This window comes from Lytechinus variegatus, chromosome 6 (genome assembly GCF_018143015.1).
Source record: "Lytechinus variegatus isolate NC3 chromosome 6, Lvar_3.0, whole genome shotgun sequence".
In the NCBI taxonomy this organism is placed as follows: domain Eukaryota; kingdom Metazoa; phylum Echinodermata; class Echinoidea; order Temnopleuroida; family Toxopneustidae; genus Lytechinus; species Lytechinus variegatus.
In genome coordinates this window covers 40,389,327-40,416,715 of record NC_054745.1, presented here as the reverse complement: position 1 = coordinate 40,416,715, position 27,389 = coordinate 40,389,327, and the positions used below count along the sequence as shown (strand labels likewise).

Below are 27,389 nucleotides of genomic sequence, written 5' to 3'. Positions count from 1 at the left end.
TTATTTATTTTACACATATTATTAATTAGTAAGAGAGAGGATGAGAGAAGATGGTTCTTCCTCTTTCAGCACACGATCTTTTATCATGCTTTCGCTTTCCGTCATCCGTTCTATCTTTTCATCCGTTATTAGTATAGGATTTATATTTCCACCACCTTCCAGTTTTATTTGCCTCCCTTGGTGATAGTCTGAGCAATAAATCAGAGACTTGACAGGGGAAAGTGCGAAAGTCATCTATGATTCATGCTCGGCAGAAATTTGATACTTCTCTATTTCCCATATTGTCTTTTTAGTTGGTATTTTTCAAGATTACTTCATTCGTCCAAAATGTTTGCAATCTAATGACCTTTTTTCATAGTAGTACTTAGTAATCAATCCTTTTCTGCGTTTAACAACCTTGTTTATGCAATTTATAATTACATCTGGAAAAAGAGTAGGTTTCATGATCCCGCGATGTCCCAAAGTGTGTGGTGAGTGTGTTCACAGTGTCTTCAGGGTGTGTATTCAGTGTATTCACAGTGTCTTCAGAGTGTGTATTCAGTGTGTTCACAGTGTTTTCAGGTGTGTATTCAGTGTGTTCACAGTGTATTCAGGTTGTGTACTCAGTGTGTTCACAGTGTTTTCAGGGTTTATGTTCAATGTGTTCACAGTGTTTTAGGTGTGTATTCAGTGTGTTCACAGTGTCTTCAGGGTGTGTACTCAGTGAGCTCTCGGTGTTTTCAAGTGTGTATTCAGTGTGTTCACTGTGTATTCAGGGTGTGTATTCAGTGTGTTCACAGTGTTTTCAAGTGTGTATTCGTGTGTTCACAGTTTATTCAGGGTGTGTACTCAGTGTGTTCACAGTGTTTTCAGGTGTGTATTCCTGTGTTCACAGTTTATTCAGGGTGTGTACTCAGTGTGTTCACTGTGTATTCAGGGTGTGTATTCAGTGTGTTCACAGTGTTTTCAGGTGTGTATTCATTGTCTTCTCGGTGTTTTCAGGTGTGTATTCAGTGTGTTCACTGTGTATTCAGGGTGTGTATTCAGTATGTTCACAGTGTTTTCAGGTGTGTATTCGTGTGTTCACAGTTTATTCAGGGTGTGTACTCAGTGTGTTCAGTGTTTTCAGGTGTGTATTCCTGTGTTCACTGTGTATTCAGGGTGTGTATTCAGTGTGTTCAGTGTTTTCAGGTGTGTATTCATTGTGTTCTCGGTGTTTTCAGGTGTGTATTCAGTGTGTTCACTGTGTATTCAAGGTGTGTATTCAGTGTATTCACAGTGTTTTAGGTGGGTATTCAATGTGTTCACAGTGTTTTCAGGTGTGTATTCAGTGTGTTCACTGTGTATTCAGGGTGTGTACTCAGTGTGTTCACAGTGTTTTCAGGGTGTATACTCAATGTGTTCAAAGTGTTTTTAGGTGTGTATTCAATGTGTTCACAGTGTTTTCAGGTGTGTTTTCAGTTTGTTTACAATGTTTTCAGGGTGTGTATTAAGTGTGTTGACAGTGTTTTAAGGTGTGTTCACAGTGTCTTCAGGGTGTATACTCAATGTGGTCAAAGTGTTTTTAGGTGTGTACTCAATGTGTTCACAGTGTTTTCAGGTGTGCATTCAGTGTGTTCTCGGTGTTTTCAGGTGTGTATTCAGTGTGTTCACTGTGTATTCAGGGTGTGTATTCAGTGTGTTCACAGTGTTTTCAGGTGTGTATTCAGTGTGTTCACAGTGTCTTCAGGGTGTGTACTCAGTGTGTTCACAGTGTTTTCAGGTGTGTATTCAGTGTGTTCTCGGTGTTTTCAGGTGTGTATTCAGTGTGTTCACTGTGTATTCAGGGTGTGTATTCAGTGTGTTCACAGTGTTTTCAGGTGTGTATTCCTGTGTTCACAGTTTATTCAGGGTGTGTACTCAGTGTGTTCACTGTGTATTCAGGGTGTGTATTCAGTGTGTTCACAGTGTTTTCAGGTGTGTATTCAGTGTGTTCCCGGTGTTTTCAGGTGTGTATTCAGTGTGTTCACTGTGTATTCAGGGTGTGTATTCAGTGTGTTCACAGTGTTTTCAGGTGTGTATTCGTGTGTTCACAGTTTATTCAGGGTGTGTACTCAGTGTGTTCACAGTGTTTTCAGGGTTTATGTTCAATGTGTTCACAGTGTTTTAGGTGTGTATTCAGTGTGTTTACAGTGTTTTCAGGGTGTGTATTCAGTGTGTTCACAGTGTTTTCAGGGTGTGTACTCAGTGTGTTCCCGGTGTTTTCAGGTGTGTATTCAGTGTGTTCACTGTGTATTCAGGGTGTGTACTCAGTGTTTTCAGGGTGTATACTCAGTGTGTTCACAGTGTTTTAGGTGTGTATTCAATGTGTTCACAGTGTTTTCAGGTGTGTATTCAGTTTGTTTACAGTGTTTTCAGGGTGTGTATTCAGTGTGTTGACAGTGTTTTAGGTGTGTATTCAGTGTGTTCACAGTGTTTTAGGTGTGTATTCAATGTGTTCGCAGTGTTTTAGGTGTGTATTCAATGTGTTCGCAGTGTTTTCAGGTGTGTATTCAGTGTGTTCACAGTGTTTTGAGGGTGTATTCTCAATGTGTTCAAAGTTTTTTTAGGTGTGTACTCAATGTGTTGACAGTGTTTTCAGGGTGTGTATTCAGTGTGTTGACAGTGTTTTCGGGGTGTGTGCTGAGTGTGTTCACAGTGTTCTCAGAGTGTCTGCTCAGTGTGTTCACAGTGTTTTCAAGGTGTGCGCTCATTGTGTTCACGGTGTGATTACAGTGTAAGCTCAGTACGTTTACCTGGTGTGCTCAGTGCGTTCACAGCCTGGGCTTAATGTTTCCACAGTATATACTCAGTGTGTTCACAGTGTGTGCTCGGTTTCTTCACCGTGGTTAGGTGTGAGTTCACCGTGTGCGCTGTGATGTTTACTGTGTGTGCTTTGATTTGTGCTCAGTGTTTTTACAGTGTGTTTACGCTTTGTACGCAGTGTGTTCACATTGTGTGTTAAGTGAATTTACAACACCAAAGATAGAACGATTTTTACACATTGGTTTATACGACACTGGTATGGCTACAAGAAATGTAACTTGCTTGTATAACTTTTTTTTGGTCTTGATAATGACGGCAATTTGAATTTCAAGGAAATTTTGTGAGAAATTCATAAAATTTGAGTAAATTTTAGATTCACTGACTCAAAATCACCAATGATAGTAACACCATTCGTCGTAGAGACTACGTACATACAGTTTGAATGGCTTGTTGAGATAAGCAGAGTGGGCGGGGTCAGCTGGAATCGCAATGACGTTCCCGCCAAATTTCTGCAATCTTTTGGTTGATAGGGGAGGCACATTATGTTTTGAGTGATAAAAACCTGTGTTTACATAGCATGACTCACAATGCGTTAAGATCGTCATCTCACTTCTTCATTTAATCCTCCTTCCCCCCTCATTTTCTCCCCACCCTCCCCTTTCTCCTCTGTTTCCCTTTTTTCTTCCCCATTTGAGTTCTAATCTGTAGTATAAATGTACTTTCGCTTTTCCCCGTCTCAAGGGTGGCGGTAAAAGTACAAGATACAAAAGCAATTCGCCCCTGTTATTTTTTGGAAGAAGTGAGAACGAAGAAAATTGGAAAAGACGTAAGAGTTTTAAGACAAAAATATGTTTATTTCTGTATCTGCGTATGAACCATTCATGTCGTCCAGTTAGAATCATACACCACCTTTAGCCCCCTCCCCCTTCAAGATCGGACCAGCAGTGTCGCATCCCTGCCATCCGCCCATCCGTCATAAATCTGTAAGACCGAAAATCGCCCCCCCCCCCTTAAACATGTGGCTTTTCGATAAGTTTACAAACTAAAAGCTCCCTGACTCGTGTTTCAGCAACATGAGTTGATGTAACTACGGCAACATAATAGTGGTGATTACTCATTCAAGTCGGGAAGAGAAGAAAATGAATATTTCATCAGACGGTGGGATTCTTACGACTTCAGATGGTGACAAGCTCTTGAGGCACTCTCAAATATTCATGATTGGGCAACGGGCCGTCAAATTGAGTGGTTATTTTACGAATTTCAATAACTTCTTTAGATTGTCCTTTTAACAGAATTATTTATTCATAATGATATTTCGGGTGGCGTTATTGATGAAGCGTGGATCTAACTTTTTTTTTCACACGTCCATTTTGAAATTGAGTTTACCAAAACGTATTTTCATGGATCTTTCCGTTTTGACACCTGTTACAAGGCGTTTCTTGCACAGGGGTCGTGCAAAATTTATTACGTATTACTTTTAGTTTTCTTCATGACCCTCTTTTGTTCAGTTATATCAGGGACGTCCCTGGCAATATCTAAGTATTTCTTCAGAAAAATGTTGCCCTTACAGGATAATGCTATTAAACTATATTTATATTTAAAACAAAATTCGATAGAATTGATTAATGCTTTCAATTATGCTCACATCAATTTACTTATTGTAATATCATTGTCATTATTATCACCATTACCATCAACATTATCATCACCATGTTCGTTATTGCCATTATCATTACTATCACGTTCATCATTATCATTAGCATCATCATTATTATAATCACAATCGTCAGTACCATCGTCATCATCACCACCATCATGACTATCGTCTTCATCATAATCGCCATCATCGCTATCATGGTCATCATCACCACCATCATGACTATCGTCTTCATCATAATCACCATCTTCTTCATCATTATCATCATAATCACCACCAACACTACCACCATCATTACTATCATCATCATCGTCATCATCATCATCATCGCCATCATCGCTATCATGGTCATCATCAGCAGCATCACCATCACCACTTTCTTCTTCTTCATCATCATCATCACAAGCACGATCATCATCTTCTTTATGATTATCATGATTATCACCATCATCAACATCATTTTCATCATCATGACCATCATCTTCATGATTATAACCATCATTGCCATCATCATCATCATCATCATCATCATCATGACCATCAGCTTCATGATTTTAACCATCATTGCCATCATCATCATCATCATCATCATCATCATCATCATCATCATGACCATCAGCTTCATGATTTTAACCATCATTGCCATCATCATCATCATCATCATCATCATCATCATCATCATCATGACCATCAGCTTCATGATTTTAACCATCATTGCCATCATCATCATCATCATCATCATCATCATCATGACCATCAGCTTCATGATTTTAACCATCATTGCCATCATCATCATCATCAATATCATCATCCCCATCATAGTATCGTCTGTTTCAACCTAGACCTTAACTTTAAGTTATATCAAATTTTCAGACAATATATACTTTTTTATTTTTTTTTCAGCATTTTCTAAAAAGGAGCGTTTAGGCCGGTGTTTTTCTAGTGTCGACCGTTCTATGTATATATTCCCTAAGTCTTCTCAATGGATCCAATGTAGACAAGAACGCTCAACACCTTGGTGTACAGAGGAGTAAACTATTCGATCTGAACTACAGTAAGTATGGAAAGAAAGAGAGAGAGAGGGGTAAATAAAGTGCATACAGTGAAGATAAAAAGGAGGGGGGGGGGACGGATAGGGAAAGAGGGGCGACATTCAAAGAAATCGCAAACAGAAAGTGGGGTTAAGTTTTTCAAGTTTTCAAGTTTCAAAATTTATTGATCAAAATCCACACATAATGGATCATTCTCAATTTTACAAACAAACAAACACTTATATGGACAATTAGAGCGAGACACAAAGTTACAAATCAAAATATATAAATAGATATGAATACAAAATACAGGAAAAACTATGGTTAACAATTTTCATGTTGAGCCCTGAGACATATTCATGTTCAAATCAATAATTGGCCTCTTATAGCATAGAAAAAATTGAATGTTTTGATGTCTTTTGAAAGTCAAATCAAATAAAACAGCCTATCAGAAGGGTGAGAGTCTACAGTGCATAACCCCCACATAAAATGCTTGATAGAGATGGAAAGATGGGAGAGAATGCTAGGGATATAAGACAGTATATTTATATTTTTTAAAATTTAATTTATAGTGGTAAATGAGGATTAATTTGAAGTATGGGATGAATAAAATTGAATATTTCTTTTAAGAGTTGATTTGAAGGAGTATAAAGTGGAACAAGATTTAATGTTTTAAATCACTGTCTCCCTCTTTGTTTGCTTCTGGCTTTCTCTGGCTGCTTCGTTCACAGTTTAAAATCCCCTTTCTACGCCCCCCCCCCTTCTCCACCCCTCGCCTTATTAAATAACAAAATATAAATTCTCAAGCTATCTTTAACACCTGCACCTGTATTGCACCCACTTGTTCAGTAATTACTAATCATAGTCAAGAACCTTTTTATGAGGCCGCCATCAATTACAAGCTTAACCGCTCACGATGGCGGTCTCCTGCGTTCATTAAATTATTATGTTTATATTGTATACAGTATAGATTATTTTGTATATTACAAACAATGTAAACATTTTTGATAATGTATTGTGAACGCAGAAATAAAAATAAAACAAAGAAACAAACAAAAAGATTGGGTGGGGTAGGAAACAAAGTGAAACTGAAGGAAGAAGAAAGACATAACACGATGGCCCGAATTCACAAAGGTGGTCTTGAAAACCCACGGTTGAGTCCATGGTTTATGTAGATTTCCTGTATAAATTACGCTTAATTTAGCGCGTATCGGGCGCGTATGCAAGAAATGTACAATGCTAATGCGCGCGTTTGTCATAGTGCGCAATAAATTGACGCCTCTTCAAACAGTGGACTCATGAATAAAATAGCGTATCTAACCATGGTAAGAGGCGTCAAATTGGCGCATTGTGACAAAAGCACGCATCAGCATTGGACATTTTTTATACACGCGCCCGATGCGCGCTAAATTAAGCGTAATTTATACAGGAAATCTGCATAAACCATGGACTCAACCGTGGGTTTTCAAGACCACCTTTGTGAATTCGGGCCGATGGGTCTTGTCCTACTCTTTTACGCCACCCATTTCGCCCCCAAACATGATCAGAAACATTTTATTTTGAAACGTGATATAGATACCTGAAAAATGCTAAAACAATTACCGAACATTGTGGCGAATTTTCCGAATCATGAAATATCAAATATATTGCACAACGTTAATGTGATATACATATTAATATACTTTTTATTTGTTATTCTTTTCTTTTCGTTATTTTTATTTTCATTTTAGATCAATATTCATCAACAGGAAAGACGGGAACGCAAAGACCATACTACGGTTACTATGGCGATGGCTATAACGTGAGGAACCTCCCGCCAAATCTATTCAAACTCGCGCCAGAGGTAAGAAGTTGTTTATGTGATCAGTGGGGCATGCCCCTGCAGGAAAAAACTTAGTGTCTCACAGATTGCACATATCGTGGACTGTGTGAACACGTGGTTCATAAATTGAGCAGTGTCTGGATAATTACACACTGTAGACACCTTGGCAGTGTGAGCGTTCAAGGTTTTCTCTCATAGTGGACTATGTGTAAATGTGTTTCACGGTGTCAAAGTGCTCTAAGTTAACAGTGTGGCAATATTTCCACACTGTGGATACCTATATCTGGTAAGTGCTCACTGTGACGTCAAGGACTATGGAAATATGTGATTCTCGGACTAGGTGATGTGTTGAACAAAATGTGAAGATAATTCCACACTTTAAAACCTCGGCAGTTTACACAGTGTATTCACATTGTATTCTATGTTAAGATGTTACTTATGCTGTTAAAACGCTCAAATTCAGCAGTGTGGCGATATTCCCCACAGTGTTAACACCTCTACAGTGTTGCTGTCCACAGTGACACAGTGAACCATGTAATGATGTGATTCATACTGTAGACAAATGAGGGAAATATACAATAAAATAAATGCAATAAAAATATCAGCAAAACACAAACAATTCATTGTTGCAGGTCGATACTTCATCGCAATGCTCAAAATATAATTCCGGTGGGTGTTCCATGAAAGTTGTCAGCACTGACCAAATTGTACGCTAGTGCTGACAATTTTAGTGAAATCCTTGGTTTTGATTGGCTGAGAGGCACTGGCCTCTGACAGTTACTATGGTAACTGTCGTTGAAAGACAGATTGTCAGTACTGACAACTTTCATGAAACGGCCCCCTGATATATTTTCAACGATCTTTTGGTAAAAGCTTTCTTCGGTAACGAAAAGGAAACCGGGTCACATCATATCTGTTTACTTCCGGTTCAAGTATGAATCACGCTTTATCCATGAATAACCAATGAAGCCGTAGTTAATAACTATTAATAATGACTGAACGTTGATAGGTTGAATTCACCGGCATCCTAAACTCATCAAGGCTGTTATAGAATGCATCACCGAAGTGTTAATGCACTTTAAGAGGGTAATAGTAAATAATATATCACGATAATCAACATGGTTAAGGTATACTTTGCCTCATCGTTGAGCATGGTCGGTATATTGTAAAAAGCAATTAAGTCCTGAAATGGGTTGTTCTGTTACATAAACGAATGAAGACATGTGCATGTATATATACTTTCATGAGCATGCCATGCATCTGGAGGATATCACCGGAGTAATGTATAGTGCACTGCAAAAACCTCGTTGATTTAACACCAGCCAGAAATCTATGTATTATGTCAACACCAGAGAAGTGTTAACACAAGTTTGTTTATGGTCTAACACCAGATATGTGTTTATAAAACACCAATTAGTATCAAAACAGTATCGGTTTGATTCCAAACTGGTGTTATTTCAATACTACTCTGGTATGGACATATATAGATTCCGGGCAGGTGTTAAATCAACACCGGAGTTTTTGCAGTGTAGGGGCTTCGGGCACTGCAGCCTCAGGGAAATAAATGATCATTGACAAATAGAAAGTGCAAAAAGTATTAAAAAGAAGAAGGAAAGTTCAAGGCAATATTTTACAAATATTGTTTCAAAATCTATCAGATAAAAGACTTCCATTTTAAAAGTCAACAATTTGACAGGGTCAAAATAATAATTTGGCTGCTTTATCTTGCACTGTAAACACTGTGGTGTTAAAACTGACACCAGTTGGTGTTAATAGAGGACCACACCCTGAGGTGTTAAAGTTACACCCTGGAGATTGAACATAACACCAAAGAGTGTAAATATAACAACCAAAGGTGTTGTAATGGTGTTGTAATAACACCTATGGGTGTAAAACTAACACCACCCATTTAACACCGGTGTAAACAACTGGTGTGGTCCTCTATGTACACCGGTTAACACCGCAGTTTTTGCTGTGTGTAAAGGTGTCCTATCTGTAGTCATTTTGTCTACACACTTAAACGTTGGGCAAGATACTTTCCACTGTGTTGGGATATGAATGTTGGTTAAAATACATTAATTCTAGGCAATTTTTGTCAAATTTAGCAAATTTATTACCCAATTATTCATTTTATTTCCCAATTTGGGCAGATTTGACCAGTGGTTGTATGGACAGAATGTTGCCCAGGATTGGTGAGTTGGGATTTTTTGCCCAACTATTTCAAGAGAGTAGATAATTATATAGAGTTAGAGAAACAGGCGAATGAAATGGTATATCATCGGCTGATTTTTTTAGTCGGTCTCGTTTGAGAGACTACTGTAACTGGGACAGGCTGAAGAACACAACAAATGCGTTAAAATATCCGTCAAATGACAATGAAAAGCTAGGAGGTCTTTGTCGAAAATTGCTCTGCAAAAACTCCGGTGTTGATATAACACCAGCCCGGAATTTATATATGTCCAAGTCAGTATTGAAACAACACCATTTTGGACATGTTGGAATCAAACCGATGACGTTTTAAAAGTACTTGGTGTTGTATAAACACCTATCTGGTTTTAGACTAATTCCCAAACCGGTGTTGTTTAACACTTCTCTGGTGTGGGCATATGAAGATTCCGGGCTGATGTCAAATCTGGTGTTAGACTTATTCACAAACCGATGTTGTTTAGCACTTCTCTGGTGTGGACATGTATAGATTCTGGGCTGGTGTTAATTCAACACCAGCATTTTTGCAGTGTAGTGAACGAGAACAACAGTTTCGTCGTAAGTTTCGGAGCTAACGAAAAATGCAATAAAATATCTTTTTGTCCAGAGTCACGGACGAAGCTGCTGCTCCGATTTACCAACTCTCGACAAAGACCGTTTTGTTTTTACGAACGAAGGACACAATCTATTTACTATGTTCCCGAAGGTTTATTTCCAATTCGTCTAATGCCAATTCGTCCAATTGCCAACTCGTCTACTATCATTTGGTCTACCATCAGTTCGTCTACTCACCACATGGTCTACTTTCATTTAGTCTAATGCCATTCCGTCTAATGTCGAGTTGGTCCAATAGCTATTTAGTCCATATACCATTTGGTCTAATTAAACTTAAAGGAGAATGAAACCATTGGAACAAGATAGCTTGTGTGAAAACAGAAAAATCGAAGAAATAGATCAACGAAAGTTTGAGAAAAATCGGACAAATAATGAGAAAGTTATGAGTATTTGAATATTGCAATCACTAATGCTATGGAGATAGCAAATTGGCAATGCGACAAAGATGTGTGATGTCACTTGTGAACAACTCTCCCCATTACTTTAGTATATATTTCACTTGAATTGCCTCTTTTATCACATCGATCCATAAATCATACTGTTCTATCTACATGAGGGCATGTAATACATAGTTTTTAAGCATACATGTACATGTACATCATGGATAAAGAGTTTGTATCATCATAAGAAAAAGCAAAAAAAGACATTTTAAGGGTATTTTATAGTCCATCAAAGGGAAAGTTGTTCATCAGTGACATCACACATCCTTGTCACATTGCCAATGTGAGGATCTCCATAGCATTAGTGATTGCAATATTTAAATGCTCATAACTTTCTCACTATTTGTCCGATTTTTCTCAAACTTTCTTTATTCTTATTCTTTGATTTTTCTGTTTCTACACAAGCCTATTTGTTCCAAAGGTTTCATTCCCCTTTAAGTGTTAATTGTGCAAAATGAATGAAAAGAAAATGGGGATTAGAAGAAGTAGTGATTGGACCAAATGGTTATTGGACCAAGTGGTTGTTAGACGAAATGATGATGGCCGGAATGGCATTAGACTAAAGGAAGGTAGACCATGTGGTGAGTGGACGAGTTGGCAGTGGACGAATTGGCAATTTACCGTTCCCGGTGGCGACGTGAGTCATGGAAGTGAAAACTCTCTACAGTAGCATTAGCATTGCACCCTTCAGGTTTCCCTTTAACCATGACTACGCTATGATTGAATTGCTCTTGAACCTCGATAATGATCTCCAGAGAAGCGAACCGGAGACAGGGGCGGATGTCGAGTGACGGGCTGATTGGGAAGCACTTTCCCCGCACCTGATTGGTGTCCTTGAAGCAGAGCTCATGGGAGAGAGTTTGGGGAGGGGGTGTTGAGAGAGAGGGGGGGGGGGTGAGGAGGACGCACGTACCCCTGCACCTGAATTGGTGTTCTTGAAGCAGAGCTCATGGGAGAGAGTTTGGGGAGGGGGGGGGGGGGGGTGGAGAGAGAGAGAGGGGGGGAGGACGCACTTACCCCTGCACCTGAATTGGCGTTCTTGAACCAGAGCTGATGAGAGGGAGGGGGTGTTGAGAGAGAGAGAGTGATGGGGTGGGGGGTGGAGGAGGAGGACGCACTTACCCCTGCACCTGCATTGGTGTCCTTGAATCAGAGCACATGGGAGGGAGGGGTAGGGGGTTGAGAGAGAAGGGGAGACAGCACTTACCCCTGTATCTGGATTTGAGTCCTTAATGGAGGGAAAGGGGGGGGGGGGCTATAGAGAGACATGGTGTAAGAAGGGAAGGGGAGGGGAGGGGTGGTGACTAACCGCTGTATCTGGATTTGTACCTATCCTGAATGAATATATGAAAGGTGGATGAGCACCTACAACACCTTTTGTGCCCTTCAATGAGTGCTTACCATGCTTATTACGAGAGGAAAGGGATTGAGAGATCGAGGAGGGAGGGAGAGGGGACAGCACTTGCCCCCTGTATCAGGATTTCTTTCCTGAATGAGGAGGTGGAGCGGGGCGAGTGAGCACTTACACCTGTATAAGCCCATTGCGGAGGGGGTAAATAGGGGGGGGGGGCTATTGCGATGGAGAATGAAAAGTTCGAAGGGGGAAGAACTTATCCCAGTTATCATGGAAATGTTAATGGTTTCCGAATCTGTGCTCTGAACATGCTGAGTAAGAAGTAGGAGAGGGAGGTTTAAATAGAGCACTTATCCGTGTACATCAATTGTATGGATGGGGGAGGGGACTTAACTCTGAATATATGTCTTGAAAGCTCAAGTAAGGGACAAAATCGGATTGACAGAGAAGGTAAGAGGTAGTAGTAGTAGTTACCCCTAGTATCTGAATTGAAGTCCAAACAAAATGGTACATCAATACTGGTGAAGTGGTTGAGAGAGGAGATGGGTATTAGCCTTTACCCCTGTACCTGACTTTGTTGAATGATATCTGATGGGGAAATGGGTTGAGAGATAAGAGGGAGAAGGGAGAAGGGAAAGCCCCTTTACCTCTTTATCCGATTTTCTCCTCTTTGAACGAGAGCTCTTGGGAAGGAGGGTGTTGAGAGAGGAGAGGGTACGTAGGGGGGTTCGACGTATCCTACTATCCGAATTTATGTTGAACAAGATTGAGTCCATGGTTGTGAGAGGTTGTGGATAGGAGAGGGGGAAGTATTTAGGCTTACCCCAGTATCAAGATCTGCGCGTCATCAAAATAATGAGAGATCAAAGATAGGGGGAGGTCGAGGGGAAGGGGTGATGATCGCCACTGCGCCTTACTTTGTGACGTCATTAAGATATTGGGGGGGGGGGTTATAGAGAGGGATAAGAGAAGCAAGAGGGTTTAAAGGATCGGACTCTGAGTTGATGATGCACGTACTTCTTAATCGAGAAATAAATACTTGGCCATGGTCGTTAGATTTGACAGCCCAATTAAATTGATGACTAAATGAGAGGACTAGACTTTGATTGGCATTAAACCCCTTCAAAATTAGATTTCTTACGTGTCTCGCAGTAACAGGTTTCCTGCTGAGGATACACGCCTACTTCTTATGATTTAACCAAAGTAAGACTGTATTGAATTAGAAAATTAAATCTGAAATATCATTTTAGCCTACAATTAGTCTGCACGCACAGACCCTAGCTAGCTTGGTTTTCGTGATTCGCATAATACCGCGATTCACCATAAACTGTCGCTTGCTCGACACAGACAAAGCATTTGGCGGCTTGTCTTCACTCTATATAGACACGATATAATTGGTATAAGGTCGAATATGAGACTATGCGTGTAGACTAGCCCACAATGTTGGATAAGTTTAAAGGTCAAGTCCACCCCCCAAAATTTTGATTTCAATCAATAGAGAAAAATCAGACAAACATAATGCTGAAGATTTCATCAAAACCGGATGTAAAAACAGAAAGTTATGACATTTTATAGTTTCGCTTATTTTTCAAAAAAAGTTATATGCACAATTTAGTCACTTGCAAAGGAGAATCGATGATGTCCCCCACTCACTATTTATTTTTTATTGTTTGAACTGTACAATATCTCAATTTTTACAAATTTGACGAGAAGGACCAACTTGCCTGAACCATAATTTTTTTTTTCGCAGGACAATGAGGAGAAAATTAGAACGTTTCATATTTCAAATGATTAAATACAAACGAAAAAGTGAGTGAGTGATCATGGTGATGACATCAGTTCCCACATTTGCATACCGATCGGGATGTGCATGTAACTATTTTCTGAAATCGAGCAAATCTTCAAAATATAACTTTTTTATTTTTCATCCGATTTTGATGACATCTTCAGTGTTATGCTAATTTAATTTTTCTCTTTTTTTCAAATCATTTTTTTGTTGGGGTGGATTTGTCCTCTAAAGAACAAGAAGTGACAATCTTGATTGAACTATGTTCTCTTGATTTTATTTCCCAAATCAGCAGAAGAATTTGGCTGACCCCGCCCCCAGCCCGAGGAACGTGCCTTTGCCCTCGCTAGTCATACACTGCAAGATACACCACTAAGTGCTATGTGAGGACTGCGTCAAGCCTTTAACACCAGTGTTAAATGTAAAATTATGTCAGTTCAACACGACTAAACTGTGGTCTTATATTTACAGTGTGGTGTTAAATTTACATAGTTCAACAACCAGAGTTATTTCAACACCTTTGTTTCTCCAGCACCCTTTGGTGTTATGTTCCGACTCTAGAGTGTAACACCCCAGGGTGTTAAAAGCCGTTGAAAATAACTGGTGTTGGTTTTAACGCCGTAGTTTTTGTAGCATGTTATTATAACACTTTCGTAATTTTATGGCACGTATGATGAAGTTTAACGAGGGATGATGCGGTGCTCTCAAAACGCCACCGACATTTTTTTTTTTAGTTATTATTTTTTTTACAGGGAATTGATATTTGATTGTTCCTCAATTCATAAACCAGGTGTTCGACGCCATCCCTGAGACTTTTCTGCCAAGCTTTAAGAATCCTTGCTTCTTCTACCGGGGAGTTGCGCCGCCAGGTCTTCGGTGTCTGCCCTACTTCTACCTTATCGGGATGCAAAAGTGTGGTTCCACCGATCTGTGGGAGAAGATCAATGCACATCGAGAGATCCAGCACAACGACAAAGAACCTCATTGGTGGGCTAGATACAGAGTCAGTAAGTGACACCATAGTACTACTACTACTACTACTACTACTACTACTACTACTACTACTACTACTACTACTACTACTACTACTACTACTACTGTACTACTACTACTACTTCTACTACTACTACTACTGATAATAATATTGCTAATGATGATAATAAAACTGATGTTAATACTAATGATAATGATGATAATAATAATGAAAATGAAAATAATAATAACAACATCATAATAGTAAAAATAATACTAATGATTATTATCAGAATAACAAGAGGAAAGAGATAGAGGGAGAATGAGATCTGAATTCCATCTTTCCTATTTCCACAAACGTATGGCCCACATCTACTGAATCAAAATATAAAGCAAAGGGATGTAGCTGGTAAAAGGAAAAGTGAAACATAATTAGTACACGAATTTGTTTACAATTAATTTGTTTGTACAGGCCGATATCTCATTCCGGGATCCTATCAATTCACTATATCAAGTTTTTCCACACGAATGCACTTTGTTAAATCGTTTAAAGATCCCAAGTTATTGTAATCCGTATAAACATGATAAACGCAATAAACGCAAGACCTATTATACTGTACACGTTTTCCTGCTGCTTCTTGAAATTGAGTTTCAAGCTCTCTGCACTCAGTAGGAAGAGATTCCTTAGCGGTCAAATCTACGTAGCGGAGCTTCATGTAAATGTTACACCGTCTTACAAAGAGTTACGATTGATCGAATCGATCGTAACTCTATGGAAATCCATCAGTGTCATAATTTCTTCTTCAGGAAATTTGTAAAGTGTCCTTTGTAAACAAATGAGAACACACTAAATTGTCAAGAAATCAATGAATGTAGGGATATACATTCATATATAGTGCTCGACTGTGTAGGAGCTGAGTATAAATAATTTATTGGTTGGATGCTTAACTTAAGCTGGTCGTACAGACTGTTCCACCCGAAGGATCATCAGCGACTGGTAGTATGAAGAACACAATTTTTTGAGCTACTCACAGAATAAAGTATACAGAGCGTGTGCATTAGGGTATAACATTGGGTTGACAGAGCATGTAAATATGAATGGGGTTACTGAAGGGGTACATGTGCTTTGTTTATTACATAAGGGGTACTTATATATATATATATATATATATATATATATATATATATATATAAAGGAAGCATTTTACATATTGACGTTGCTGGCCGTCCATAGTTACGATGATTGGATCAATCGTAACTCTTTTAAAAATGGGGCCCTGATAAATTTGAAAACAATTGCATTTGGTTTTCTCGATATAACAATTAATGATCACGCCTATCTCATAACGTATTGACTTTTTTCCATATTCTCCGCTCTTAGGCAAAGTAGATCTATGAAAATAATAACCACGCCCTCTATCGCTGCTTGATTCTGTGTGCATTTATGGCCATGCCCATTTCACAATCCATTGAGTTGACTTTTTCCTTCTCTGTCCATCGGGGAGCTCCCTGTATAGAAGCTTTGACTGTGTGTCACACGAAGGGCTCAAGAACAGATACAATGTATTTTCAAAAGCCCTTCATGACATACAACAACGAAGAAGTCTTTGTCGAAATGTGATGAATCCAAAACAGCAGTTTGAATGTGGACAAGCGGACGAAAACTGCTGTTCTGATTCAACAACTTTCGACAAAGACCTTTCAGCTGTTCTATGTCATATAACGGACATTTTTAAATACATTTCCTGTGCTCTTGAACACTCCGTACGTCGCCGAGTAAAAACTCCCTTTTATCATCATAACCACGCCCCTATCTCTGCATTAAACTTTATGACCACGCCCATTTCACGAACTATTCATTTCATTTCTTTCCCTCGCCTAGGGGAACTCCCTCCCGAGTACAGTTTCAACGTAACCACGCCCCTCTCGTTGTCATGGTATCTTGACGTCATGTCGTATCGGATCGTGCCCAAGTTGTTAGACAATCCTATCATGGCTAACTGGCTGGTAGTGGGTAAGTCAGTTCACTTTTTTAGGGGGAGTTGATTTTCATTTTATATTTTGTATTTTATTCATGTATTCATTAAGTTGTATGCATTTTTAATATAATAATAATGATAATAATATAGGGATTTAAAAAGCGTTTTTGCCTGAGGATATAAAGCACTGCTTTTGCAACCCCCGGTTCTAGCTCGATTAATTATTTGTACACAATTGCTTGTAATTTGTACAATCAATTACTTGTACACTACATTCTAATCCAAAAAACAGTGCCCTATTATATAAAACATATGGTAATAATAATAATAATAATAATCTGTTTTCATGAATAAAATAAAACAGATATTAGACCAATTGGTGATGAGATGAAATGGTTACAGACGAAGTAGGGATTGACGAAGCGATTAGACGAATTCATGATAGGACCAAATGGTTGTATGTTGATGGACAGATTGGCATTAGACTAAATGAAGGTAGACCTTTGTGATGAGGGGACGAGTTGGCAGTGGACGAGTTGGCAATTTCCCCATACGTTTTTTTTTATACACTATTGTAATAGGTGACGGATCAACATCTACTCTGTGGGATAACGCATGGCAACAACCGTCCAATCGGATAGACGGACCAGAATACGTCATCGCAGACGTCATCAAGGAGGTTCAACCAAATGCGAAGTTCATAGTCGTGCTTCGTAACCCAACTGAAAGGTATCTTAACTTGTGATTATGATTAATGATGATAATGCAAGAAGACATGTTAAAAGTATTAGTAATACCACTCCACATTCGAATTTCGTTTTTACACTGTATTTTTTCTTACTTTGCTTTGTCGTTCTTTTGACCATGTATTTTTTCCCCATAACTTCTGTTTCTGTTTGTGGTAACTCCCGTAGGAACTCGGCAGGACAGCATTTTTTTGCTGGTAAACGCCAAGCTGGTATATAACCAATTACCTGGGAAACATTTTACGTCTAGGTTAATCAGTCATAGTGGCTGACGTAATAGACGACAGATATCACTCTTGGGCCTTTTTATCAAAGTGGAGACAATGGCAGAGTTGGGATTCGAACTCACAACCTTGCGATTATGAGTCCAATGCTCTAACCACTGGAACTCACGACCCGTAACTTGCACGTATGTTTTTTATCGAGTTAAAATAAGTTATTTTGATTTAGTTTAATGTAATTAATTCAATCTTTCTCACTGTCAGGGTTTATTCTGACTACCTTTTCTTCGGGAACGAGGACGATCAGTTCATTTCAAAGCGTCACTTTCACGAGATAGTCGACGAGGGCATACGAAGATACCAACGCTGTACTCAAAACAGGAGTAGCCGTGCTTGTACCTATGCCCACGGAACACAAAGTTCTGTACGTATAGGACTACGACTGAAGTTCGTTCTCTCTGAAAGTTTCTTTAGATTGTAAAAAAAACCTGGGTGTGCCTCACAGAGTGTTACGTATAACTCGAAGCTGGAAAGCATATGACATTAAATCACACGCACTAGAACGATTCCATTACCGTGAGGCGACCCGTGCACTGAGATGGAAATTTGAGTAAGGTATTTGATCACATTTTCTAGTTGTGCTGCAACTCCTGGAAATAATTGGAGTTTGAGGAAAAAAATGCTTGATTACAGTTAGAATATATCTTTGATATAAAATGAACTGATGACTCTCCTATTGGATATAGATTGTCCTTCCACATTTTAAAGCCATCCCTTAGCCTGTGGATTGCAATAAGGAAGTGAACAAGTCGTATTGTGCTTAGTTATGCTTTACTGTGTGTTTTTTTTTATTAACGTTATTTTCTCACATTTCTGTCCAGCGTCTTCTGTTAGGCAACTACGCTGTCTTTCTTCGTGATTGGCTGAGAATATTCCCACGTGAGCAAATCCTGGTCTTGAGATTGGAGGACTGGCAGAGCCGGTGTATCAGCAAACTGAAAGAGATATATCGCTTTTTAGAATTATGTAAGTGATACACAGCGTTTCAAGATGTTGTTGTTGATTGGTTTTTAACCCTATAAAGACTGGGGGGGGGGGGGCTGATTCAAGAAAATTAAAGGACAAGTCCACCCCAATAAAAACATGTTTTTAATAAAAAGAGAATAATCCAACAAGCTTAACACTGAAAATTTCATCAAAATCGGATGTAAAATAAAAAAGTTATGACATTTTAAAATTTCGCTTAATTTCACAAAACAGTTCTATTCACATCCTGGTCAGTATGCAAATCAGGAGACTGATGACGTCATCCACTCACTATTTCATTTGTATTTATATCATATGGAATATTCTAATTTTTTCCTCATTGTCAAGTGAAACAATGATTAATTCCTCCCTGAACGTGTGTAGATAGCAGTGTTTTATACTATATGATTCAGTCAAGTTGGTCCTTATTGTCAAATCTGTAATAAATGAAAAATTGTATAATTCAAACAATGAAAAACAAAAGAAATAGTGAGTGATGGACATCATCGACTGACTCACCCAGTTGTGTATATCGTTATTTTGTGAAAAATAAGCGAAACTTTAAAATTCCATAACTTTCTTATTTCACAATTCGATTTTGATGAAATTTTCAGCGATACTAGTTTGATTTTTCTCTATTTATTCAAATTAACATTTTTCTGAGGTGGACTTGACCTTTAAATCATCTTTCGAATGAAATTGGGAGTTAGGAAACACTATTGGCCAAACACAGATTTATTTTGAGGGGTTATCATCATGCAGCAAGTATGCCTGGTCTAGTTAGAGAATACACACCGTCTGTATATATAGTCTAGAGAGTAATTTGTATTGAGTTGTAAAACCAAAACGTTGCAACGCCCTCTCTTTCGGCAGGATCGTTATATTGCTCCTCAAATTCAATAAATATGCAGATAATGTAACATTTACGCTTCTTTGAGGTTTTTGCTAGAGAGAATGCATGTAATAAAAAAATGAAATCAACCTAAAACCAAACAATTAAATGCAAGTAGATATGAAGTGCAGAGAAATAGAGATCAATATTTCCTGTAGGAAATTTTCGCATTGGTAGGCATATAAAATTGTATAATTCAGATTCAGATTTTTATTCACTAATTCATTGTCCTTAAGAAAATTCACTCTGTTGGCATTACAAAATTTACATTATTTACATATATTATAGTGCACGATAATTCAATTAATATACATTTTATGGACACCATAGATGTCATCATTCCAGTCATTATATTGTTACATTATTATATTATATTACATTATATTGTTACATTATTATATTACATTTATTATCACTTAAATATATGTTAACCTATTTAAGAGGTGAAACTTGATGCAGTACGGATAACTGGCGAAGTGACAAGATATGGGCTTATTCAATGTAGTTCATTGTATTTGTGGATAGAGAGAGAGGAACAAAGGAGTTGAGGAAGTGTGAAGTTCTTGCTTTTATTGACCGGTACCGTTTACCTGAGCGCATAAGAGTATAACATGGGTGTAGAGCTCAGGGTGATTATCATTTTGTATTATCTATGAGACACGCTTCAAGATCACATCATTGCATTCGTTTGTCAGATCTGTCACTTCGCCTGTCACCTTAATTGCCAGCATAATTTGCTACTTTCTCTAATTTCTGTAATCATTACAAAACAATATTTCAATAACATTACATTTATCTCTCGTTTTCCATCGCAGCGCCATTAAAGCGTTCGGGGTTGTCCTTCATTTGCGGTGCAGAGAAAATCAGGACAAACACCCAGATGAAGAAACGCGTTGGAGAAATGTTGGATGAAACAAGGACGTTATTGAATAATTTCTATTCACCAATGAACGCTGAGCTCAGTGAACTTTTGAACAGCACGAAATTTTTGTGGAATGACGTCACCCACTTACCTGTAGCCATAGAGCATGGACAAGCGTTCGGGAGCAGAAGATTTCCATGAAACCATTACACTCCGCAATGTAGTTGGTATTCATAATCATCCAGTCATCAATAGTAGCTGGGCTACTATGTGTTTTTGAATAATTTCTTTTTCATGAAATCATTTTCCCCTATGATATTGTATTCATATGCACCATCCAGTCATCAATAATAGCTGGGCTACTTGCTGAAAAAATATTCAGAGCTTGATGAACTTTGAATGATCATGTAGAATGACGTTACCGTTGATGACCCGTGACGTAATCGTAAGGATGCTTAAGCTGTTTAAACACGGAGCTCAGCCGAGTATTGAAGAACAAAGGATTTCAATGAATATAGTGTCTCGATGATATTCATACATTTCGATCATCAGGGTCCCGTAACACAAAGATTAGCGATCAATCGCTAAATGAACTGACCAATCAAGATCATTTTTACACGCACATTTGTCGCAAAATACTGACTGGGAACCAATCAGAAGTGTTATTTCATATTTGCTATTCATCGCAAACCTTTGTGTTACGGAGCCCAGGTCGTTAGATTAGCGTAGCTACTTGTAGAATCTTTTCTATTCATCTATGAACGCAGAGCTTGATGAACTTTTGAATAATAACAAATTTCTGTGGAATAACGTCACATGTTGAATAGCAGTGACGTAATCATAAGTGTTCATTAGCTGTTTCAACACGGAGTAGACGAGTGTTGCAGAACAAGGGATTTATATGAACATAGTGCCTTGATGATATTCATGCATTTACATCATCAGGTCACAAAGAATACATGAGCTACTTGCTGAATAATTGCTGAATAATCTTTATCTATGAATGTGTGCTAGATGAACTTTGGAATGATACTAGTTTTCTGTGGACTAACATCAACGTTCATGATTCATTAGTTTTTTAAACACAGAGCTCAAAAGGGGGAATAATAAGGGGTTTCTGTGAATATGGTGACTGGATGACATCCATACATTAACATCATCAGCTAGTAATAGGATGATTTGTATTCATCAGGTCACCACTGACGGCCTAGTTTTCGCCATCGATATCCAAATGCCGGATAGAGCTACAACCCGCAGAAAGTACTCTAAAAGGTCAAAAGGTCAGGGACGCACAATCATAGTTAAACACTCTTTTTGGGTATGCCCCCATATACTGTTTATTGTGTCATGGAGTACATTTTCTTAATTGAAGGTTGTACGCGTGACAACATACAACGAGCCCCTTCCAGCTTTTTCATATCGATGGTTTACGTGCTAGCCCGGATGTTGAAATAGTACCAGTGGCGGACCGTGACCCCGAGGAGACAAAGCATTGGCTGGGGGGGGGGGGGGGGGGAGACGACATTGTTCACAAACAATGCAGTGCCCCCCCCCCATTGCCTAGTCTCCTCCGGGTCACGGTCCGCTACTGATTAGTACTGTAGGCTAACTGATCAAGTTAGACATAGATCTGCATGATCTATACACTGTACGTCTGTAAATTCTTAAGAATCACGTGATTTATGCGGAATCATTTACGTCTGTAAATTCTTAAGAATCACGTGATTTATGCGGAATCATGCGAATCATAACAAAAAAAAAATCACCAATATGAAATGAACTAGCTTACTGTACGTCATCTAAATTTAGATTACATTTGAAGTAAGATTAGGTGTCCATGTCCATTGATCATGTTGATTCTAGAATAATAATTACAGAATTTAAATATTGTCTTGCTATTGATGTTTAAGTTCGTCTATGCAATTAATGTGTGGCTATTATTCGGGTATCATTTTCAATAAACACAGAGTCAGGGATTTTCACTGACACTTCCCCCCCCCCCCCGAGCCAATCAGATGCAAGGATTTCAGTAACTTTTATCAAATAGTGAAATAAAATCACTGAAATGCTTCACTAATATCTGTTTATGGGGTCGGCAATCATCTTTCAGCACCAGGTTAAAAAGGGTAAAATTGTATCTCTATATATAAAGAAATTGTCTTGGTTATATGATCTACATGGATGAGTTTGAATCATGGGACGGGGGAATTTTCACTCCCTTTAGTAGTGACGTGAAGAATCACTCTATTCGGAGTGAATTTTTCTCAACAAGTGGAAGTCACCCTTAACCCTAAAAAGACTGGGCTATTTGAAATACATCAATGACACGGGGGGGGGGGTGCATGATGGCCCCCCACCCCCTCATATTTATCTCGGACTCATTTCGTGCGATCTAGTCGTTAACAATATGAACTACAAGCCAATATTTATTATTATAAACTATACAACTAAATTCGACCCTTAATTTATCAAGTAGACCCACTAGAATGAAAAATAATTTATGAATTTTGCTATGATATTTCGACGCCACATGCATAATAATAATAATAATAACTCAATATTTATATAGCGCCTAACAAAATTTCTCTAAGCGCTTTACATCGCAAAAACCTAACTACTTAACTTGATAAACTAAACTCACTTATTAACTTAACTACCTTACATAACTAAACATCCAACGTAACTACCTTACATATCTTGAATACTAACATAACTACGGACATGTTAACTGTAAAAAATCATACTATTTACGGAAGAGATATGTCTTAAGTGCTACTTTAAAGGAACTTAGATAGGAATGGGATCTTAAGCTAAGATTTGGTGAGTAGCACCTCTTTTGCTGCGTGAAAACAGAGATATGGTTGTATTAATACCGATAGTTCTTCATAGTTTTAATCACAATTAAGTGCAAATCTTATTACTAAATTACTGAAATAAATAAACACATGGTGAAAATGGTTATATTACATTGTCTTCAGATTTTTTCTTTAGTTTGTCAATTCCAAAGGGAATCAATCGACACGTTACCCTGTTATAAACATAACAGAGGAACCCCCCCCCCATTTGAGAACACCATTATATATTTTTTTCGCACGAAACATAGCTCAGACATATAAGGAGTGTTTCGCTTCGCGGCGCACGACGTGGTCAATAATTGCAAATACCCCTTAGACGCGATTTTTCAAATCGCATTTTACATTCATTATGAAAGTTCCAAGAATTGAATTATTTCATTTAAATTTTTGGCATATTGTTAGGAAAAGTAAAATCATACTTTTACATTGCGGTAAGCCCTATGGTCGGAATACAGTCCAAATCGGTTTCAATTCGCAGCCGATGATGACGTCATTACGATTTGGAATTCAATTTGTTTTTATTCATTCAGGGAGGCTCTCTCTAGACTGAATTATGATATCAGTAGACCTACCACTATTATGTACTCTGATTCGTAATATTTTATTAGTAGGAATATCCATATTAAATAAATGTTGATACATTTAATTTGAAATTCGGATCGCAACGAATCGCAAAGTGTGAGAAGGGCTTTAGATAACAAAGAACACCTTGGATTTTTTTTCGATAATTATTGAACCAAACTTTACAATAGTTTGGGAACTGACAAAAATTTACTAGTATTGCAAATATTTCCTTCCAGCGACCAGGCCGAAACTGCTATTTTGATTCATCAATTTTCGACATACACTTCTTGGTTGTGCTTTTTCAGGAAGGACATTTGACGATAAATTTTATTATTTTATTTATTTTTTTATTACTTTATTCTTGACTTTTTATTATTTTATTCTTTACTTTTATTATTTTATTATCACTATTTTCATTATTCTTATTTTATTCTTTTTTTTTTTAAGTTAATAATCTATTTAAGTGCTCCAATTGTAGTGTAGATTTACCTGAGTCACAGTCAGATCATAACAACATGAAACCGTACGTATGGGACTTGACTGTATTTTGGGCTTCATCCTTGAATCACAAATCAGCCAAATTGACACTTCATGAGTGTGAAACTTCAATCCAAAGTCATCCCCTGGTTTAGGTTAGTCCATCATGCAAACCGTATCAGTCATGGGTTGCAATAAGACAAGGCTAAGCTAGGTTATACCAAGATTTTCAGGAGCACAAGGAGAGCACATTCACTGAAACACACATCAAAATTCAATTCAGCCAAAGACAGTTTGAGTCAAACGAACACTTAAAGCGAGTTCGTTAACCTGTTTCGTTACTCACTCATGGGTGGTGTTCTATGACCGTAAATTCAGGCACTAACTATATATACACACACATGCACCTACACACAAAACACACACACTCACATGCATTCACACTAAGTACACACACTCACATGCTCCACTCAAAATACACAAATATCCATACAGAATGCACACATTCACACACATTCATACAAAATACGCACACTCACATGCATCCACATAAAATGCACCCTTACATGCATCTGTAGCGACTTGCATTTGTTTTGACCCAAATGTAAATTTCCGTCTACATTTTCTTTCGTCTTTATCTGTAAATACAATGGCAAAATTCCTTTAGCTAGTCGCGAACATGTGAGCCTCGTTAATTTCACGCAAGAGTCGCATATTTGCTTATTGTCAAGTTTGCTTGCCGCATTCCAGTCTTGGGGCGTGCCTCGCGGTTTTAGATGGCCAATCCGGCAATGTTTATATTCGAGTGACCAATCATCATGATTTGTCCAGGTCAAGAAACTTTGGATCTACCAATCATCATTTGGAACGATCTCGTGGTTAATTTTCATGGAAGTAATTTCTTCACTTCTCCTTGCGAACTCGTCATGTACACTTCATGCATCTCGCACGTTTTGAGGAGTAAAGTCAACCTCCGTACTACCCACGCGGTCCATTTCTACTGCCTTATTTTGGATATTAATTTACTCACGGAATATTCTTTTCGGATACATTTCACTTTTATGTTGGACCTTTAGTTACGTATTATTTTATGAGCTCATTTTCGCGATCAAGAAACGCTACATGTTTATTTAATTTCATCTACCGGGATTTGTGCAATATACTTGAACTTCACTTTCGCGGTGATAAAAACTTTTTGACCTGAGCGCTTCACGCCGTTCATCGCTCAGCTACCATTGCCCCCAAACTTTTCGCGGACACTCATATCGCGTCTCGGTCCAGTTGGTGGTCATTCGCCTTCGATCTACACCTCTTCGAACTTCACAGTTTTCCGGTGAGTTGAAAGTAACTTATTTTGGAGTTAGCTTTATTTCAACAACACAGGTATTCTCTCCACACATCCATACTAAATGCACTGCACCCTCACAAATATCCATACACACTCACAAACATCCACACAAATACACAGCCTCACGTACATCCACCAAAATACACACACTAATATCCATACACAGTACTCACATGCATCCACACAAAACACTTTCAAAAGCATCCAAACAAAATGTGCACTCACATTCATCCAAACAATATACGCACATTCACATGTATCCACATTAAATGCACACTTACATGCATCCATACTAACTTCATACACTCTCATGCATAGACACACACGCATCCACACAAAATACACACTCACAAATATCCATACACAATACACACACTCACATGAATCCACATGAATTACCTTCATCTACACTAAATACACACACTCATATGCATGCCCATAAAGTACACAGCCGAACATGCATGCACACAAAATACACACACTCAAAAGCATTCACTCTCAAGGAACACACTAATTACACGCATCCACACGAAATCCATAATAGCTTATTTGTACAGAACACTACCTTATACAATGCCTAATGAAAAGTAAACCAATTGGAACCAAGAAATTTCTAACTTGGCCTTCATAAAATAAAATGAATCATATATCATACGAAAGAGAAAAGTACAGCCTTCGTTTTTCGCCCAGTTGCGAATTGCAATCGGCCACGCATGAATGATTATGAATCAAGATATGGCAATAATGTATATTTTTAGACCTCGCAGTGATCATTGAAGCATAGCACAAATGATTCACTGGTCATGACTTCTATTTTTCCGAGAGATCAGAGGATATGCTTTTATTTTGTATGCCATTGGTTAGTATTTACGCATTTCGCAAACGATTTTACACAATTGGATATATGACTGGTGATGCCTCATTGACTTTTATATAGGAGTATAATCAGATTTCATTTCCTGTAAAAATCAATAAGAAAAATATGAAAATCAGAATTTCATATCAAATCAAACCATGACATCTCAACTCTCAAAAGAAAATGAGAAACAAGCCATGATCATTGAAACATTGCGAGTTACGTACGCTTCAGTAATCACAGAAAGATATTAAAATATGCACAATCATTCATGCATCACTGATCACAACTGGCCACTAGGTGGAAAACAAAGGCTATACCTTTTTGTTTCATAATATATATATATATATATATATGATTAATACGATTTTATGAAAGTAGTGGCAATACATTTCATTTAAGATCATCTGCTAATTTTATAGTGTTTTTAATGTACAGTGTACAACTAATTCCTGTATACACTGTATATACCATCTAAACGTTGCTCTACGCCTTAAAAGGGAATGCAGAATAAAACGAAATAAACAACTATGAATAAATCATCAAAATTAACTGCTACTTTCCAGTAATAAAAATACTTATTTATTTGATATATGAAGTGTATACCAATCGATATATACAAAGCCATGTACAATTTCTAATCACACTGATTGTCAATTTAACAATTTAGGAATTAATATTTCAGTGATTTAGTTAAAGAAGAGATACAAACTTAAGACAACATCAAAATATGTAATTCAAAATTATTCTGCGCTGGGGTCTAAATGATACATTCCAAGAGTTATATGTAAAGTTTGTGATTACAGGCATACATTGTCGTTTCGTGCACAATGCTGCGTATATCTACTAGTTTGTATTTCAGATTTGAATATGTATTAAAAAAGGGTCTCATGATAACCCCTTTCTGCTCTTACCCCT

General features: G+C 37.9%; 1 pseudogene; it reads left to right on the top strand.

Annotated features, from left to right (window-relative positions):
- Positions 1-21,197, top strand: part of LOC121417483 — a 28,754-nt pseudogene extending 7,557 nt beyond the window's left edge.
- The last annotated feature ends 6,192 nt before the right edge of the window (positions 21,198-27,389 follow it).